Below are 21,857 nucleotides of genomic sequence, written 5' to 3' on the forward strand. Positions count from 1 at the left end.
GCCCCCCTCACTCATTAGTCTTGGGTAGTGGAAAGTGCTACATTTGCAAGCATTTTGAATGCAGTGACATAGCTGTGTTTGGATAGATTTGAGTGTGATAATTTATAGAAGTTATATCAACAGAGACAATTTTAGCTCTTTGAACAAAAGCTAATCAGGTCAATGCCGAATGTAGCTGTACAAAAGGGTACTAAATTCATCATGGCATAAATTTATGGACATTATAGCATATTTTAGCACTGCAGTAAAATATTCCACAGAACAACACATAATAATTTGAGGATCATTCAATCTCATATATTTATTTAGCAGTAAGGTCATTTCTTAATCAATTTGACAGCTTTTCTATTGAGCAACAAGTGATTCCAGATTTTTGGTTTTGGAATGACCCAAATGCAAACAAACTGGGAAGTGCAGGATTTTAATAATGAATAATGAAAAAAAAAACTTACAGCAGGCACAAGGAACAGAGCAGAAAAACAAACCATGAGGTAGAACAACAGACAAATTGGTTAGAGTAACATGGAATATGAAATCAACAGAAGAAACGAATGATAATTAATGAGAACCTTGGGAGATTAAATGCAGAGGGACTTGGAGTAGAAGATGAGGTAGAAATAGGTGAAAACAATCAGGAGGAAATGAGGAACAGCTGAAACTAATAAAGACAGATCAGCTGACAGGAGAAGTGTAATAAACAGGAACTGAGCACTGAGCAGAGACAATTACGTGGAACAAATAAAAAAGAAAATGTACAAATGTAAAAAAAAAAAAACACGAGAATGAACTAAGAACCTAATGGATAAAAATGTTTGAATTAAAATGGCCGAAACTAGAAAACATTAAAGAAACAGAGACAAAAAGAAAACCAAAGCTCAAACACCTCAAGATCAAAATGTGGGAGTATTGGCCTAGTAGTTAAGGAGGCAGGGAGTAGTTAGGCGTGACTCAGTCTGACACTCTGGCTCAGTGACAGAGACCCTTGACCACAGATTGCTTCCCATGAGCCAATCAGTGTGGGAGCACACTGCTTCCTAAGGGATGGGTTAAGTCAGACATATTTCCCCTCTGTGGACTATAAAGGGAAATAATGTTTTTATTTATTTAATTTCGCCGCTATGATTATTTTATTGAGACAGCATAGAACTAACAATCTACTTCTGCTTCTACTGATAAGAATAAAAGGGTGTCTGAAGTGATGCAAGGACATGTGGCAATCGTAGTATTGAACGGATTTAGCTCTAATGGCAATAAAGTTGTTAAAGAAAACATGTACAAAAAGATCAAAGGGCAAATTTGATGTCCACATGAGGTTTGGAGGTCTGCAACTCTGTACTTTGCAGAAAGTTGTGCCTCAGCATCCACTGATCTTGTGTTTTGAAGTTGCCTACCACGTCGTGGCTAAGTGACCGCTGTTTCCAATCATTCCAACTTTGATATCACACCGCTAATAGTTGGCTGTGGAAATGTTAGTGACTGGTATTTTGGCACAGGTAAAGTCCTATCACGGTACCATGCTGGAATTCACTTAGCACTGGAAAGCAACCCATTCTTTCACAGTAGTGTGCGTGCTTGGGAGCTGAATTTATACGCCTCTGACCATAGAAGGAATTGCAAAACTTAAATGCATTTGAAGGAGTGACCCAATACTTTTGGCAACATTGTGTTTTGCCTTTTTTTTATTTCATTCGTAGTGCTCTTCATGCATAAGTTGAAATAGGCAGTTTGTCTAAATGTATCCTTCTTCAGCAGATGATCTGCAACTTTTATTTATTCAGCTTTTTGGCCCATCTGTCATCTATTTCACCAGCATCCATCCGGCAGAAGAAAATCCTTCACAGATGGAGAAAGGCAACGAGCATTTACAAATTCGACCGATTTCCGGCAGGATTTTAACCTCCACATCTGAATTCTACCACAGGCACATGGCCTCCGTTGAAAGAGGCTGACCTAAATTTTAAAAATGTTACGGCTGATTGTATTTAACTGATCTGGAAAGAGAGAAAAATGAATACTGAATCTGTAGGTTCTGAAAATATATTCACTGACAATGTCATAAGAAGAATCAGCTAACTTTAATGTGTTTTATTGCAGCAGAATGAAAAAATACAAATGGAAGATTAATTTAGAAATCTTTTTGAAGATCTAAGGTTACACCAATAAATCTGGTTAATGGCTAAAACCTTTAGCAAGTGTTTATAAACAAAACATGTGCCGTATTTTATTTTTGGTTTAGGCTGATTTGTGATGCAGATAATCATCCCAGTGAATTATCTTATCCTTGTATGAATATTGAAGATATTCTTGCATATACAATAATACAAACATTAAATGCATTTTTTTTATTTATGTCTTTATTTATAATGATTACTTACTTTTTTATTCCCTAGCGGCTCTGGCATATTTTTTGGTATCTTTAATGTCACACAGTATTGTTTAATAGTGGCAGAGCGCACAACATTGATGGCTGGAGATGGGGCTAAAGGGATCGCCAGGTGGTGTTCTCCAATTTATTGCCATAATGTGTCTGAGTAAAACCAACAAGAACAGAATAAAGTAGAGCATGGCCAAGCAGCCTCACCATTAAGCGCGTAATAACTAATCCATAAGCCGCGGAGTGTCATAAATGTGACAAAGTCATCAAGTATGTCCTCCATGTATTTGGTACAGAGGTTCTAGTTAAGGGTGCTATACATGTACAAGCCATTTACCATTTAAATGTATTACTGATGACTATGTTCATCGTATGAAATGGTTTTTGGTGACCTACAGACTTAGAGATCATCTGATGAAGTGAGAGGGAGCTGGAATCGAATGACGAACAAAGAAGAGTAGTGGCTGGACTACACTGCCCTGTTTCTAACATAACGGCAAAATAAACTTCACTGTTATGTTGACTAAACTTACCTGTCCAGCAGAAAGCCTGCAACCTTTGCATCCGTTTTGAATCGCTGCCCCCTCATGAGTTGTCTTCACTCCTTCTGGTAAAAGCTATGCTGATATAGCCTCTTGTTTTCTCCTGGTTATTACTCCTTTTTCTTTTATTGGTTACTTTCTCCTCCCTCTCGCTGGTCAAAGAGTATGGATGGTTTTCCATTTCAACAGAAAATGAGAAGTAGAATGATCTACGGTCGTCTTTGCTTGTTTTATACTCTTCTCCCACGACTGCACGTCTTCATATAGAAGACAGATAGATAAAAGGCACGAGGCTGACTAACACGTCTGTCCCCTTTTGGCTACTGTAATCAAAAATGGTGACACAACATGGCATCCTTAATTGGGTGCACATTCACCTATGTATTTATAAACCACACAGTCTAAGCTATGAGAATGCTTTCATTCTTGATGTGATTGTTATTAAACTTTGGCAGAATATGTATTTATATTCCTTGGGTTAGGGAGGCAGCTATCCCGAGAGGGACCAACATGAGGGACCAACACAGGTCCCTCATGTTGGTCCCTCTCGGGCACCTTGGCTCTAGGGGTCCTTTCGGACATCTTGGATTCTGGTTTCCCCAGCGTCTGCCTTGGCGCTCTGGGGCGCGGGTCTTTGCTTCCTCATAACCACTACTGAGCATTTTTCTTAAGGACAAACCTTAGATACTCAAGTGCACTCTCGCAAAGACCTACAGGTGCTTGGATTCAGGTGCTTACAGATTCACTTCTATACAGAAAACCCCCTATCATTAGTCACTTTATACATTGTGTGATAAATAATACTGAATATTTTTCAGTGATGCTTGATTATACCAGTAATAATTTATCAGTTTGTTTTTCTGTTCTTTTTATATCTCTGCAGGTGTAGAAGCAGACTCCGATGATATAATCTTGTTCTCTCCTTTTGCTCTCTACTATTTTGGTCACCCTTTCTTCCATTTTGTCTCATCCTTTTGTCTTTTCTACCATCCCATTTTTGTGTCCATTGATCAGGAAATAGTCACAGAATAAAATCTAACAAAGCTTTATACATATATAATCAAGCAAAGCGCTATGGCGAAAGCTGTAAAGCTCCACTTGTGTAACTAAAATCTGTTGAGCTCTCTTTGGCATTAAGACAGCAATTCTTAATGCTACACTGCCAGACAGTGTAGCATTAAGAACAAAAAAAAGTTTTTTTGTTTTTTAAGAACAAAAAAAGAATATGTATTTATGAAAGCAATGCTTGATTTTTGCTAATAAAAAGAAAAAGTAGGTACACACTGTCCCTTTAAGATTGTAAAATCTGTCTACATGGGATTTACTGTAATCTAGAGACCCGATAATTCAGCCGACACAAGAGATGAGCATTTAAAAGCGTTTATTATAAGACTGGTGTAGCTGGAGCGGGAACTGACTGAAAACCATATCAGGATCACTGTAATGAGGAGAATTGGGTTAGTGGCCAGGAAATATTCAGTGAAAATGCAGACAGTAAATAAGTGTTACTAACCTTTTCAGATACTGAGAGGTTGCACAGGCTCTGAAGATTAGTCAGTTTGCTACACAGGTAGACAGTCCACAGAGCAGATGTTTCCAGAAGAACTAGGCAAGATGGTAAGGGGATCCACAGGAGTATCTGACAGGGGCAAAAGCAGGCAGGAGAAACCGAAATATTTCATAAAGTTAATAATAGATTGTCATTCAATTTTATAAAAAAAAATTACTATCAAGAGATATTAATAGTTCTGGAATACAGTTGATTGGGCACAGTTACAAAATAGCTTTTTTTAGTGCCATTCCCCATGTTTTTAAATTATTTAATGTGTATTAAATAACTCTTTATTAGGCATTATCCGGTGAATACTAGCTCAATCAGCTGATATTAGGCCAATAGTTGAAAGGATGATTTGAGCACTGGCATTCTTTTAACAGCAAACTATGCACATATATGGAATAAATGACTGACAACTTCTCTTCAAGTATAAGAATTTATTAACAGAAACAAATGCTGCTTTGATACACAATTTTGACACTCACATGGCCTCGTTAGTGCACAACAGATCATATTATTCCCCCAAAACCTCAGAAAAATGAAATTTGTTGTCAAACAAGTCCAGTTGCTTTGTTTTTTTTTACCTTTTTTTTTGGAATTTGTTGTCATGCCCCCTTTAAACTGTTACCTTGACCCATTTAAACCCAATGTCTCGAATATGGAGACCCTGATGCCAGATTGGCTGTTTCACACTGAACAAGACATGGCAACGTCTTCCCGGTTAAATATTGACTCCAAGGTCAATATTCTTTTCTGGCCAGTGCTGAAATGACTCCAATAGCATGTTGTCATTTGTTTACCACATCTGGGTGAGCAACTCTAGCCTCCATAGCCCTAGTGTGGTCTCAAATATCTCTAAGTTCATGAGAGAGCTTGTGGTCCAGCTTGGGGGAAGATGTGACAAACAGGATCAACATTAGCCCCGCCCACTGGCTAATACCGGCTAACGTTCTCTCACGACCGCACAAGGAACGTAGTCAGTGTGAAGCTAGCTTTAGATTGTCATATCCATGGAGGTTGAGTGAAGGCTTATGTGTGTTTCCTCTGACCTCCTCTCTGCAGGATAGGCAGATGAGGCCTAGTGCTTTGATTGTGGCAGACATGAAGAACTTACAAGATTGTCCCAATTAATGCATTAATGTTTCTGACCTTAATCTGGATTTTGTTAGGCTTAAAACACTGCATCAAAGTACATGCTGTTGATTGCTGTGTTTAGACCAAAAATGCTGGGATTTTTTAACATTGACGCATTTAGTAATTCAGATGATAAAATCAGATTTGTCCGTTTCTGACCAGTAAATAACTGATTAGAGCAGATAAAGGAAAAATAGGTTGATCGATGGCTCTCTTCCTCGTTCTTCATAAAGTGTGCAATTTTGGCTAAGTCAGCGGCTCTGCAGGTGAGCACCTCTGTTAGAATGGAAAGTGGGTCATCTCAGTTTTCAGACATGCTTTGGTCATCACTGCCTTCCTCTTGCTACATCGGTGAGCTTTTGCAAACAGGAAATACTTTCTTCTTATTTGAGTTGTCCCTATTCCAGTTGACTAAACACTGCAAACTTTTTCCTGCCGCGTTGTTTTTACACAACCTTCTTTTCCCCCGGGGCTGGCCATCTGCTTTCATGGACAATAGTTTAGACATGTGTGTCGGGCTTTTTGAGATTGGAGACAGACAGAGAGGACACCTTGGATTTACTTTGAACCCAACATTCCACAGTCAATATAAGCTCTAACACAATATTATATTGTATAAGGTCTATAAAACTGTACATCAGTTTAGTATTTCTCTGAGCCCATGGACGTGAAATAGTTACAATGCTTATTTAATTTCTTATAGATATGCATGTTTGGCATGATCCTCATGATTGATCAAGGAAATAAGTAGTCATGTTTATGAGGACATAATTGAACTGACGTGGTTTTCATCTAGTCTTGTACGGACAAAACATGACATCATGCACTATGTCATCTACTTAATGCACTAACATCTAGCAGCATTAACTGGGCCAGTGGTGCAAACGCTTGTGGAGGAACTTTCAGCAGCAATCACTCTAAATCCCGGTTGTTCCTTTGACTTCTCTCACACCATCGTGGAGAGATTTTGGCCTACTCTTATTTTCATCATGAATTGAAGTTTGTAGCCATTTATTTATTTTTTTTTTGCTCAGTCCTTCGAAAGAAGTGCTACAGACCTTCAATCGTGTTGAGCTCTGGACTTTAAAGTGTCCATTTCAATATCTTGACTCTTCCTTTTCAGCCATTCTATTCAAGATTTGCTGTGCTGATGACCCAGATTTAGCGGTTGGGAAAAAAATAAGGTTTTCTACCTCAACCCTTTCAAACAAGTCAATCTTTTTTCCCCTTATTGTCTTGTTATAAATTTTAAAATCTAATGTGCTGACTGGGACGCGAAGAATCTGAGATGGAACTCCCAGATGTTTTTGCCATTTCTCTGAGCACTGTGCTTTGTTTAAATTTGCAAGTGTTTTTTGCCTTGAACTTGCATAAAACCTGACTCATTGACCTCAAAATTAAGATACTGCCTGGCTATATTTTCTGTATGGCTGTAGATGGGGTTATTTAAGACACTATATAATATTAGATGGGAGAGTGTTAGCTTGCCAGCCTGCTAACTCTGTGTAAAAAGAACCCATTAGCAGGATGAAATAGCAGGGTTGCTGCGGTACTTTGAAAATTGCGTGTTTTTATCTGGACCATAGCCAGTTCTGGGGCCTTATTTGCTTTTAATGTAATCAAATTCAAATGTAAAAATAATCTCCGAGAGTGACATAATAAAGAGGTTGTTTAATACATATTACATGACTCCTCAAATCCCCTCAGTGACGCTCGTGGCAAGCTGACAGGTGTGTGTTGAAGCCGTCCATTTCGCTGGGAATAATTTTGACATTGCTCTCTAGTTGGCAAAATCAAAATGGTGGCTTAAGTTATTAAAAGTGAGCAGCTTTAATCATTGGCTGCTGAAATTCAAGGTTGGAGGAGCAGCGAGGATTAATGTCCTTTAAAGCACAAAGCCTCACATCCACTCCGGCCTGCTGTCACTGCCCCCTCCCTCACTCCCGGCTCATGCATCTCATTTCATCAGCTGATGCTGTCCTCTGCCGTCTTTTGCTCTTTCTCTCTCAATCGGGCCAGCTGTCCATCAACTGTCCTTCACTGCGGGCTCTTTTTTTTTTCTGCCTGTTCTCCAACACTTTTCCCCGTTGTTTCCCCCGCATCTTCCTCTCTAGATCCGGGGAGCGATATGAAGCGGCACCATGGGTTTTATGGAATTCTACCTGGAGATTGACCCCGTCACCCTTAACCTCATCATCCTGGTGGCCAGCTACGTCATCCTTCTCCTGGTGTTCCTTATCTCCTGCATCCTGTACGACTGCCGCGGCAAAGACCCCACCAAGGAGTACGCCCCCGACAACACGCCGGCGCCACAGAGCCAGTCGCCCATACGCCTTGTAGTCATGCAGAATTCGCCGACCTCGGGCCGCTGTGAGGCCAACAGCACGTCGGGACACGTGGAGACGCCGACGCCGGACCTGAGCCGGGACAGAGCAGAGAGAGAGAGGGAGAAGAGGAGTACTCTGGTCTGAGAGATGAAGAGGGGAGTGCTGAGGGAGGAGACGACCATTAAGTGCAGTTGTATCGCTTCGTACTGCGTTTTTATTCTTGAAGAGTTAGTTTTTGATTTTCAAAGTTCCTGGAAGTTGCTGCTGACCGGCCTAGGAGTTCACAGATGGTAAGCTGTTAAAATAAAAAATCAGTTTGAATCAATGGAAATGATAAATCTATAGAGACCTAGAGATCTATAGAAACCATCTCGCAAAACTGACAAAAGTGAAACTTTTGGGTTTTTTTTAGAAGATGTGTGGAATTAAAATGTGAAAGTAAAAGAGCAATACAACTTCTTCAAGAATTGGAAATAAATATCTTCTGATGACCTGACATCCTATGATGGGTCACGTAAAAGTATTCAAAATAATGAATAAAGCAAAAAGACTCCTATAATTACTAATATTAAAATAAATTACTTCCCTAATAGAAAAACTATAAATCCCTGAAAAATATATAGAAGCAGTAAGTGAAATGATGATGCTAAACAGAAGCTAATATCTGAGTGTTCGTAGAGCTGGACCTTTCTAATGAGATTTTAGTTAAATGTGTTAACAAACCAAAAGTTAAAATGCTAAAGGTAATAGATTTTGGGTTCAATAAAAGTCAGAAACTATAAATACATAATGTATTTTTATGTAGACAAAAATGACCCTACTGAGAGTTTTGTCCACTGAGCAACATGGGAACTCTTACCAGTTGTTCGGCGACATTTGCCTCATGGAGACCGAACGTTTGAGTCATGCTGGGGTAAAAGATCTGAGGAAAAAGATGGTTGAATTCATGGTAAGGGAACTTATTTAAAATTTCTAATTCCAACTTCACTGTATTACAAATGGGAAACTTAGAACTTCTTTAGTATGAAAAGTGTAACGCTCAGCGTTAATAAAGTTCTATTCTGACTACAGATGTCTTAAACCACCATCTTTTGAATCATCTAGCAAGGAAGCATCTATATGTTTTCAACTGTTACAGTTCAAAGTCTATTGAGGTCATCTCTTCACGCAGCAGATGTACACACTGCCGTGCAAGCTTTCTGTTTGCTCCAGCCAAACTCATATATTAGCAGTTGTATAGAATAAACTTTTTCAAATGTGCTTCTCTGCAGGGCGTAACAATCAAAACCGCAGCAGCGCATTGGTCCTTTTAATCAGATACCTGATCAATCTCAGGCTAACCAATTGGTCTAAAGCAAAAAGGAAGCTTACATATCTGGTTTAACTATACAAATATAGTCTGGAAAAGGTTTATTTTGCTGAGCGTGCTGCAAAAGAAAAGAATGTCTTTAAAAACTGGTCTGAGCAGGCCGTATACGCTAAAGCCAGAAACATCCTTATGTTTCAACAGTGCTGCAGCTGTGGCATTTATCTGGTTAATTTCTAGGATTAGGCAGGAATATAATGGTATGAAGAATTCCAACACATACGCTTAGGAAATAATTTTTAAGTTAACTGACAATAAAATGTTAAAGTTAGCTGTAAGAAAGTCAAAGTGAACAAGATCAGGCTTTCTTGTTCCCGGAGGAAATTCCTAGTAGTTTTCGGGTGACAGAAACAGTTGACCTAAACTCACAGAGGATACAGTTGAATTGATAACATCCAAGAATTGACTGCAGTACAATAAGGGTCTGAAACAAATTAAAATAGTTTAACACCAGGTAGCTTATAGCCCACTTTGTGTTTGGCCCAAAGAAAATTATTACAGTTTTCTTTTTATTGGGATTAAAGTGGTCTAGATTAATTTATGCTTTGATTATTTATTTAAAGCACCTCCAGTGATGGTTGCAGTCCATTTTTAATGCAATTCTTTATCAATTAAAGTTGTTTGTCGTCTTCTTTGGGAAAAATATCTCAGAACCAAGGATTGAGCATTGAGGAACTCCACATATTAATAAGGGTGGGTGTTCAAATTTTCACCTATGCATATGATGTGGCCAAGATACATTTCTAACACATTAGGAATTGTGCAAACACTAATAATTAAATACTCACTCATCTCCCCCAAAATTTTACCGCATTATATAAGACATAAAAACTGCATTGCTCAATGCACACTGTTGCCAACATTACATTGAAATTGAGTTGATTCCAGGACCAAGAAATTGAATAAACAAGAGACAAGTAATAATGTAATATTAAGTAATGAAGTAGAATAAGTCATAATTCAAGCACCATAAAATGAGAGTAATAATAATGCAGTGTGGCAGTAGTCTGCACCTATGCAATTTGTAGGTCAGAAAAAGGGAGCAATAGAGGAAGTCATAAATTGCTAAATGCTCAAAGTTCTGCATCTTACAGGGGATTTTGTTTGATAATTTCATCATTATGTCCGTTTTTTTTTTTTTTTTTTTTTTTTTACATTTCTCAAAGTCCCCAGGGCCTTACAGAAGTGCAACACCTTGAATGCATCCACATGTAGAAATATCCAGATAGTCACAAATATTCTTTTCAATAAAATCTTTTAAATAAAATTCTAACAGCTCTTATAATCCATTGTGTACATATAAAAGTTCAGTGTTTGGGCTAAGAAAATTGTGAAAACAAACGGATGATAGTAATTTAAACACCTATTAATGAAAAAAACATGAACATCCGTAAAAACCATGGTGGCTCCACACACCATTGACTCCGGTTCAGTGCATTTGAGTCGCTTTAGAACAAGATACGCATGTTACCAAGAATACATGGAGCTCCGTTTTGTAAGGCATCATGAAACTCGGCTGGAGCTGTGAGATATTCAATGTTCTGATGTTGGTGAACAGGACTCAGAGTGACCAGAGCAGGAGAAACATAAGCATCATAAGACCCTGACGTCTAAGCCTTTGTTTCTGCTGCCTGTAATCCCTGGCCCATCCCCATCCCCCCCCCCCCCACACCCCCACCCCCTCCATCAACTGAAGGGAGCTGACAACATAAACCCTCCCTGGACAGGCAAATGATGAATGGATGGACGGTTCGAGAGCGTCACTCATTCGTTTGACGTATGTCAGACAGAGGGACTTTCCCTTACAGACTTGCGTTCAGGGGTGAAAGGTTGCAGAAGTGACTGCTAACAGATGTTGGAGTTGAAAGACTCATTTTGTGACGATGAGAGCACTCGGCTGATGGCGTTAAGGGAAAAATCTTCAGCTCAGTTACAATACTTACTGTAAAGAACACATCCTCCGTTTGTCCTCTGCTCTTGGGAAAGCATAAGGAACGACAGCTGTGTGAAATAAGCTGCGAAAAGGAGAACTTTGGCTATACTGATGAGGCAAAAAAAAAAAAAGTTATAAAACTTTGACTTCCTCGTGGTCCCACTGTGAGCAGAGACAAGGATTTTTTTTTGCTGACAACACAATCTTCCAAGTTTTTCCTCGTGTAAAAGACGGTAACCTGATTGTAGCAACTGGTCAGGCTACTGAGTGATCTGCATGTATTAATAATTGATTCAGTCTCAAGAAAAATACTCCGTTGGGAATCTATCAATAAATAAATAAACTTATCATTATTTTAATTACTTACTGAGCTCCATAGCTGCACACCTAATGAAAAGAAATGAAGAGTATGTTATAACATTATATTAGGTCTTAGATTTACAATACTGACACCTCATGCACTAACATGTAGCACCACATTGGAAATTTTATGATTTTGTTGGATCTATTCATTAACAGAATCAATAATTGTCTTTTTGGAAATCAAATTTTTTTTCCATTGATTTATGAAATCAAGAAACTCAACCTGAACAAATCAAACCTACAAATATCTCTTTGTCTCTGAGAGGTAAACTCAAGATTTTGCATGAGTTCTACAAACCATTCTTAACTTTGGAAAAGATTGGGGAGACAAAAGACGAGTAGGAAGGCTTTTGTGATCTGGCGGATTCTGCCTAAATAATGCTTTAATCATACAACAGGACAAGAGGGCAGAGTGTTGGATGGCTGTTCACTTTGTCAGAACCATCTGGATTTTCTGTTCTTGGTTCCGTCTGCTTTTGGGTCCCTCTGTCTTTCTGTGGTTTGTCAGCCTTGGCTTTAACTCCTGTTCTTCAGAAGATAAAACCAAAACTGGGATGCCATTGGTTCTGTGGTACTGTGTGGACATCTTGGCTGCTGTTTTTTGAAATTCTGAAATGAATTGTCAATTATGCCCACCTAATGTTGAGAGTCAGAATTTTAAACAAGTAGATCCAACCTCGATAAATATCACTGGGCTAACTCTTACTGGTTCTGTCTTGGTTCTGTCTCTTGGGCTGTTCACCCACTCCATTGGCTCTCCTTGATTTGACTGAGTTTACCAAAGCTGTGGAAATGTCTATTGTTCTCTCAGACCACACTGTTTATATTTCCAGAGGAGTCAGAATTCAGTAACAAAGACAAGAAATGCCAGGACGCAGAAATTAAAAAATGACTATTCCAGACAGGTACTGGAATAGTCTGGGCAGGAACAGATAAGAATAAATTCATTTCAAAGGCTTACTAAGTTCTAAACTAGCAAAATAAGATCACCTGAAAGGCCGTCGTTGGACATGTATTGATGTTCATCAAAATTAATGGTTCATCGTCACAGACATTGTATTTATACATGGTTTTCCCATCTCACGATCATCACTTGTTTGATTTAAGAATATTTTAGGTCAATCTCATGCCGAAATGAAGACATTCTTTGCCAGCATTGGTCAGCGTGTGAAATGTCTACAAATTTGTGGTAATCTCTAATGCTACAAAAGTGTAGGAATGATCGTATGTTGATTCTCTGCGATGGCAGAAGGAAGGAAGAAAGGAAGAAATGGATCAGGGCTTTGTCTCCAAAGATGAGGATGTAGCCTCTGGACTCTCATGGTAAATAAGGGGCTGTGCTGAAAAATTAAGTTCTGAGTTTAAGCATCCATGGACGTTTTAACCCTCATCTATGACCATGAGACATGGTTCATGACTGAAAGAATACGATCCAGAATACAAGCAGCTGAAACAGGTTTCCTTTGTAGGGAGGTGCTGCATTAGAGATAACGAGAGCTCCCATTATAATCTGTGGCATGGTCAGGGTAGAACTGTTACCTTTTCAAGGATGTTTAACAGAGAGTTAACCTGTGGTTCTGTTAGATCTCAGATAAGCAGAAGTTGACAGATAGACAGATAGATTTTTACCTTTTTTGCTGCATACTGGAACGAAAGCTTTAATTAATTCAGGGGAAATTTCTGAAACCTGCAAACCCGCTACTTACTTCAATCTTGATGTTTTTGTTTTGTTTCCTAGGGTCTTCACGTCTCCTTCAAATCCCAGAATTCCCTTGCCAGTAGATGCCAGCAAAGGAAACCCACTTCCATCTGGGATCCATCCTCCAACCACATCACCAAGACTTCTGGCTGCTCCAGCACCAGGCACCCCAGACTTCAGCTTGCTTTCATGAGGACCGCCAGAGATCTGAAATGGCAACAATGTCACCATCATTATTGTTTTCCTCATCATAGTTCCTGTCAGGTGTCATTCTGAATCAGGATGTGCTCCAGCTGGAACTGCTGAATGGTGTCCTGAAGTGAGTCTGACTGTAGATGACTTTGGCATGACTGCATCAGCCAGTGACAGACAGGCTGGCATCATGAACATCTGCTAACAGGTGATAGACAGGCATCATACTAGTGCAGCTTTACGTTGAGGACATGATGGCGTGTTAAGACCTTGGCCATATGAGCTGAAGATTCCAGGGATCTGAATAAAAACAATCAAACCAAATGGTGAATCTTTCAGAAAACTTCATACCAAGAAGGTGCAGCTACTGTGATGTAAATATCACAGGTTTTGCTTTGCTTCTGTGGACACAAACGGCTGCAGACTTGAACATGCATTGTCAAATATTTTAACAGAACATATCAACACATTGACATGGTAGAATGAATATAAAACACAAATAAGTCCTCTAATGAGAATTTAAATGCAGAGAAAAATGTTGCTGAGTTTGCGGTTGGCCCTCGGTCTTGAAGTTGTGTAAAAAATAACTCTAGCTTTAGAAAGGGGTTTAGGAACAACTCTTACGAGTAGGATTCTCAAATTAGTTAGTTTCACTTATAAAGTACATCAAAGCAACATATGTGCAACCAGGCTTTTACTATAGTATACATGGCCATAAAACACTTTTAGTTTGGTGGAACTTCCAGTTCTGTCAAGACCTAAGATATCAATGAGTGTCAGCTCTAACACTGGACTTTTACTGTGAGCTAAAAAAAGTGTACAAATACCAGCTGGTTTGTGTTTACATTGGTGACCCAAAGCCGTACAGCTACTGGGACATAAAGTACATTAATAATATTAATAATGCCATTATTAGGAAGACCAGTTTCTCCCCCAATGTCTTTAGATGGATGCTGCTGCTTTGACAAAAGTTGTTAAAGGTCAACAAAACATATAAGGAAGTCACTTCAAGGAGCATCCGTCCTTCAGTTGAATACGTCTGCGCAATGCATTCACATGAGAGACACCTTTGAGGACCCGTGTGGTCCCTTTCTAGAACCCCGATGCAGTAGTGCTTCTGGAATGATCCAAAACAAGCTACGTTAAAGTCACATTTACAGATCATAAACCCCCAGACAGAGGAGGGGTGTTTTTACAGTATCTCTGATAGGAGCCACAGGGCTGGGGACATACACAAACCTTCAGCAGTGACTTTGTGGAGGTTTAATATTATACTGGATCCTGAGGGGTACTTAATGCCAGCAGGTGGTTTGGGGAAACAGCATTGCTTGGTTGCTAGGAATTTGAAGCAACGATGACCGTATTAGTCCTATGCATTAGCTACAACCTAATCACATCCTCATGGCACTGGCAGTGCTCCGAGTTATTGCTATGATCTAGTGCTACATGCATCATTTCCTGCAACTGCTCACACTTCAGCTGAGCCCCGTCCTCACCAAACAGCAATAGCTGCAAGCAACAGTTTACAGTCTCCAGGCACCAACAAACACCACACGTTGTGGAATGCATAGCATTATTTTCCCAAGCAACGACGAGTTGATGGAAAGACCCAGCTCAGACATGGTGCCCTAGCATATGTCATGGGAGGGAGCATCACTTACTGCACCCAGATGCAGTGTCAGAGAGCTGTGACAGTTGTGATAATTGAAGGGATCAATTAGGTGGAGAAGAGAGTTTCGCAATAAAGCAGGTGGGACCTACGTATATCTGGGTATCACTCAGAGTCTAGAATTATCATGACTGGCTTTTTATGTACCAGTCCTGCAGGATAGGTGGAGAAGATTGTTGGGGTTGCGGGGGGCTATTGAACCCTAGATGTGCTTTGAGACAACCACAAGTCAGGAAAAGCACCATATAAAAACTCTCAAGGTCTTTTATTATGTTGCATCTTATCAACTTCAACTTGATCCACCTACATTTTCTGCCACTGTTCTGATCAGAGAGCCCGGTCCCGCCTCCCTCTCCCTCTGATGAATGATCCAACCTAAAGTCTTTAGAGAACTCGTGCCACAGACGCTGATACTGGGACAAATCCTCTTACATAAAAAAAACACAGAGCCAACGAGCAAGCCACCAATGACTGAGTCCCATCAATAACATGAACTGCACAAACACACACACACACACACTTCATATTTCATGTTTGGGGATTATACAGCGACCAGCACAGAGTATTAGGAGCTTGGGCTGTGTATTTGTGTTCCCTCTTTGCTGTGCTTTTGTGTGTGTGCGTGTGTGTGTGTGCGTGTCTGTGTGTGTGTGTGTGTGTGTTTACATAAGCTTCAGGTTGTCAGAGATGTTGTTTTCAGACCTGAACTAGAGAACGGCGTCATATCTACAGACTCTTGAGAGTCAACTGAATGATGCTGGAAATTCATCTTTCAGTTGGAAACCCGCTCTGTGGAGGGATCGGCCCCACTGCCGCAAGCTGCTGCAGATTAAGCCAGGATAGAAGACATTGAGGAGAAAGACGTTGGAAAACAGATAAAGGACAAACAACTATGTTTAGGTGACAGACCAGGTCCTGAAAACACAAATCTTCTTTTCATCTCTAAAAAAAAAAGTTTACAGATTTCTGTCAATTTGTGAAAGAAGATATAGTTTTATGAGGCCCACCTGTAAAGGGGGTTTGACCTCAATGTCTAAAAGACTCATTCTTCTTCAGGTTTCTCCTGCTTTATTGTCTTTTGAGTCCCTTTTTGAAGCGCATTTGGACAAAAAAAAACAACATGCTTCTGTTGATCTGAGTTGAAATGACACAGCTCAACAGCACAGTGTAAAGACTCTGGGCAACTAATATCTAAGTTAAATGTAAAACAAACTTGTTGGTCATATGTAATATGATCATGAAACATAACTAAATCCCAAGTCAAAAGCAATACAAATGTAAGCTTAAAACAAAAACAGTTAAAAAAAAAGCTCACTGGGGAATTTTTCTTTCCATTGTGTCATTTTGTTTTCAGTTTATTAGAAGTAAAATCAGTCAACCTTTGATCTGCAGAAAGTTTATATATGTGGGTATTTCTTGATGTGGAATGCAGCAAATTTATTCTAACATATAAGTAAGAGGCACAGCATTAAAAAAAAAAACACAGACATTGAAATAATGAGAAATTTGCTTTTATTTTTACATATTGGAAATCAAAGCAACAATTATAGGAGATTCAGTTCTGATGATCTTGTTTGGGTTGTGTGTCTGTATCCTTCGAGTTGTTGTTTAGCAGAGGAAACCAGTTCTGGTGAATCAAGCAATGAACCCTAAAGGAAAATAAAGTTTTTTTTCACATTGGAAGTTCTTTTTATTTCATGACATAAACAAAAAAGCATATAAATTCGTGTCTTTTTTTTTCATTTCGGAAAATTAATTTTACTTATAAGACTGAGAAAATAGGTCGGTTGTCACATCATTAAAATTAAATGTAATGCCATTTTAATTAAATTGTGACCACACACACAATTTGAAGCTTTTGTCACATTAAACTGTTTGGAACTTGTTTGATCTTCTGTTTCTTTTAAAAAACATCCAAGAAACGGGTGCACACGTTTAAACTTATTGTGGATTTTTTTTTTATCTGAACCACAAGCATTTGCTAAATCACAACCACAAACTTGCAATAGCTATTTGAAAAGCTTCTGCCATCAATCTGGCGGATGTTTACCACTCTTCTTGTTAGAGTATATTATTTTGCTCCCTGGCAGAGACTGGCATTTAACATTTAACAAGAGTACATCTATGTGTTAGGTGTTATAGCTAGAAAGCTTAATGTTAGCCTGCTTTCCCACCCGTGTCCAAGTCAGTTGTACATTTCAGTCCAGCTTGTGGGCGTCAATTCTGGCGTCCTGGCTTCTATCTTATTCGCCGCTCTCTCTCTCTCTCCATGGTGATGTTAACCTGGCTTCACACTCGCGTTTCATCTGTTTCCAGGTAATGTCAGGGTGGATCCTGTTCCTGAACATCCTGATCACTTTGCTTTCCCCTGAGGGAGGCCATACATTGGCGAAGTGGTGACACATCGGAATCACCTGGACTTCCATCCAGTGTTTGAACTGATGATCATGGAGTCTGCAACTGCTTGGGAAAGGCCCCAAAAGCCTTTTTGGAAGTGTTTGTGAATCTATAAGCCTCCCTTTCAGGTCGTTATGAGTTCTTTTGAACTTCCCACAGATCTGAGCACCGGTCAGTCCAATGAACGCCGTCAAACAACTCCTTTCTGTAAAAGAAGCCAAAAACTGTACTCAATCATGAGTACTAATGAGAAGTTGCCCTCAACAGCGCTCAACAGATCAAGCTGAGGGTGTATATATTTGAGCCTGTATGTATTGTTGTGGTCCTGTGGGGATGAGAGAAACTCCACAGGAAATACGTTATATTTGTAGGTTGCCTTGGTTCCAACTCAGATGAAGGATGGCTCAGTTAAATCATTAAAATCTCAAAGTTATCAGAGTTTAGTCATTTAGAGCAGCAGGCAGGAATCTGAACACCAGACACTGTTATTCCTGGTGTGTCAAACAGCAGGGAAGTTCATACTGGAACAGAATCTGACGTCAGAATCTCTCAGCTCATCGTCTCGGACCAGACCACCAGCCCGCGGCCAGATTTTAAGGACCCACCTGCCTGCCTGCCAGGCAGTAACCAGCTCTGAAACCTGCCCTGAGCTCAGAGCGTGACATCTTAACTCGGGGGGGGATTACACAAACACTCTGATCTGCTGCTTTCACTTTCAGTAAGTGGGATTACGTAATGACAAAACCAACTTAGTGGCCTTTTTTTTTTTTTCTGAGGCTCGGAACCAAACACCTGATGTCTGTTCTCACACTCATTCCTGTCATGTCTCCAGGCAGAGCGTGGAGATTATGAGATTATGGAAACGGATAATGGAGAGCCTGCTTCAGAAAGGAGTTGAAAAGAAGCAAACTCTAACAGCTTTTCAATAGTTTTCTTTTTATTTTACATTCCAGGATAAATACAAAGGACAGGAAATAAAAATCTATCAAGAATCATAAAAAACAGACCAGATTTTCTAAACATTTGTGAAACAAATCTTAGGAAGTGACATGTGAGGGGAAATTTTCAGTATGCAGAATTTGCTTTTATCTGTTTTACAGGATTCTGTGGTGCCAACAATACAAGTTATTAATAAGTAAAAGTAATTGCTGCATACATGTTAAAAATCTAAACATCCTCAAAGACCTTTGAAAAAGCTCCTTTTGCTGCCCATCAATCTGGGAAGGGTTAAAGGGCTGTTTCCAACTCTTCGAAGTCCATCGTTCCACAGAAAGAAACAGTTTACTCTAAAGTGAAAAACATAGAAGACAGCTGCTAGTCCTCCCAGACTACTAACATCTAAAGGAAGCCAAATATGCTAAATAGGGCATAAACAATCAAACCAGAAAAGTGTGGCCACAATCCACAGGATCATGTCTGGAGAAAAGCGAACACAACAAATCAGGACGAACACCTGAAAGCAACTGCTGGCCTAGGGATGATGATTTGGGCTTGTTAGGCAGCCACGGAACTGGACTATGTTCCCAAACACAGTTACAAATCGACAAAAGAATTGCTAAAAAAGAAAAGAGTCAAGATGTTATGGTGGTCTAGTCAAAGTTCAGACCCGAACCTGGTTAAAATATAGTGCTGTAACCTCTGAACTGTGCAGGAACCTCATTGATCTAAAAGAGGCATATATACTTTGTATAAAGTGGCTAAAATTATGCCTCCTGTGGCAAATGTTTTTTTAAACTGTGTAGTTACAGCATCCTGCCACTAGATGTAAGTTTTCACACAACTCATTAAAACCCCCCGAAATGTCCAAAAAGAGAAAAAAAACGATGCAGAATGATGAGTTTAAAGTGCAACTGATTCCAATATCAACCTTTTTTGTAGATAAATTGTATAAACTGGGCATAAGGGTGCTACTTTTATGTTACTGTGTATTTTTTTTAATATTTCTATGTGAAGAGAAATGAAATTCTGAAATCAAAAGTATCATCTATACACGTGCAACCGGCCCTTTTAATGACTTCATGATGCCAAAGTGGCCCGATATAGAAATGGGTTTGACAGCCCTGATCTAAAACAACAATGAAGAGTCAAATAGGAAATCATTCCTGTGAGTTTTTTGCTGCTCAAGTTTGTTCTGCAAGCTGCTGGATCACATGCCGGACTACTTCACTCACAGCTTTCCCGTTTTGGGTAAAGGGTGACTGAAGAGAAATGCATGCTTTTGTTTGGATTACATCTAAAAAATATTAGATGCACCCAAAACCTAATGTTAGCGAGTTCAACGCTCCAGAAACAGATAGAGCTGCAGCTGAAGACATACAGGCAGGCGGAGAAAGGGTTGAAGCAAGTTCGACTGGCAGAGAAAAGGGGAGCTCTATTGACATCTGGTGGACAGAGGAGGAATGACAGCTCAATTATCTAAAAAATTCCATACAAACTTACTGAGCAACAGATGGACGATGGAAGGAAATATATCTTGAAAACCTTCGGATTGAAGAAAGAAAAGTCATGTTCACATATCAGAGTATTGTTTTGTCAAATGTCAAATATACTTCTACGGCACAAAACGCTCTGAAGTTTAATGGAAACAGTAAGGTGTTGAAAGAAAACGACTAAATAAAATGAAAATCCCTACAGTGAAATGAGAATTATGAAAACAATTTTGCTTTTCGTGCTCTATTCAGTCAGAGACTAAAGATAAGATGAGTTTTAGCAGCAGTTAAAGTGTGCCTGTGGTCTGAGCAGTGCGGAGATGTAGGAATGTCATGGTGAAACCTCTACGTATGTCAGAACCTCCAGGAATAAAACAGTAACTTGACTAAAGTGCTCCTACAGGAGTGTGGAGGGTGACAATGAAGGATGAAAAGATAATACCAGATAAAAAAAAAACCATGAAGTTGTAATTAAATTTACATTGAGACTTGTTGTTCTGGTTAAAACTGGAGGGTTCTACCCTCTTGGGGAAGCAACAAATAGACAGCAAAGGAGAGCTGTGTTGCCAGGGAAACAGACATGCAGTGTTGGCATGCAGTCAATGAAGTGGAGCAATCAGGAGGAATAAGTCAGAAGGGTTACCTTGGTCTTATTTTTAATGGGGTCTCTTAAGTTTAACCTCTTCCGGGGTTTACTTTCAGCCAGACAGCTCAGTCACATTGGCAGGTGGAACAGTGAAAAAGTAGATTGTGCTCACTAAAAAAGACCCGAAAATGTAACTTCATCCATCCATTTTCCTACACGCGAGGGGTGCTGGTGCCTATCTCCAGCACCCTGGACAGGTCGCCAGTCTATCGCAGGAAAAATTTAACTTTTCTTTCTTAAAAACTAAAACTGGCTTCACCAAGGAGCTGCAGGGTAAATAGAAAGCTTGAAAGTGAAAGAGCAACCCAGAACGATGGTGTAGGTGTCACTAAAATCCAGTCAGACTCTAAAGTTCTGTAAATGTTTCTGGAAAAGATGACACAAGATGAAACATTTAAGACAGAACACTGTAAATCCATCAACACACAAGGTCTTTAAACAAAAACAGAAGAAAGCAAAAAACAAGAAACTGACAAGGGACCCGATCATGATAGGACCTCTTCTACCGGACACCAACCTTTTAGATCTCTTTGAGAATCTCCTTGTTGGAGCGAAGTCTTTGGTAAGTTGTCGTTTCTGTGACTACTTTTTTATCCCTTTAGTTTTGAGCATTTTCATAAAAGGATGATCCAGAGATTAGAGCAACTTAATGGCTTAAAAATAAATCCTAAAGAAATTTATCAGAAAGGAACTTCATTAAAACTGAGCAAAAGGGAGCCAAAGTCCAAGGACAAGATGTGTCAGACTTTCAGAAAGCCTCAAGAACTGTTGATCTGGACCAACAGGTCACAAGGAAGTCTAGATCACTGTAAGGAAAATTAGTTTAGGTTTTAGGTTTGGGTTTAGGGAAGGTTTTTGCTTTTGAGTTTATTTCAAACATGTAAACTACAGAAAATAAACACAATTAATTTCTCAAACAAAATCAAAACAGTAGTATTGTAATTTACATGTTTAAAAAGGAGTGGGAAGAAGTGCAACTTATTTAATAGTCTATTTTTCTGTTCCCTTATTTTGAATTATATGATAATAGGTTCAATGAAAAATTAAACTAATCAATTTGCTTACTCAGTTTTCTATATTAATAACAAATAAAAAAAATCTATTGATATATTGCTATTTTAAAAAGAATTATTATTCCTGAAGGAATAACCGATTCCTACTATTATCCATGCCCCCAACACCTTCGGAAATATATGCACAAATGTTTACATTCATGGTATACATAAGCATA

At 39.2% G+C, this 21,857-nt stretch overlaps 1 long non-coding RNA gene across 1 annotated transcript; it reads left to right on the forward strand.

The window, feature by feature from the left end:
- The first annotated feature begins 7,507 nt into the window (after positions 1 to 7,507).
- LOC118564381 lies at positions 7,508 to 16,367 on the forward strand. The gene is made up of 2 exons (XR_004931820.1): positions 7,508 to 8,222; positions 13,333 to 16,367. It is a non-coding gene; the product is annotated as an uncharacterized LOC118564381 (long non-coding RNA).
- The last annotated feature ends 5,490 nt before the right edge of the window (positions 16,368 to 21,857 follow it).

The sequence above is a fragment of the Fundulus heteroclitus genome, chromosome 10, assembly GCF_011125445.2.
Source record: "Fundulus heteroclitus isolate FHET01 chromosome 10, MU-UCD_Fhet_4.1, whole genome shotgun sequence".
Classification (NCBI taxonomy): Eukaryota; Metazoa; Chordata; class Actinopteri; order Cyprinodontiformes; family Fundulidae; genus Fundulus; species Fundulus heteroclitus.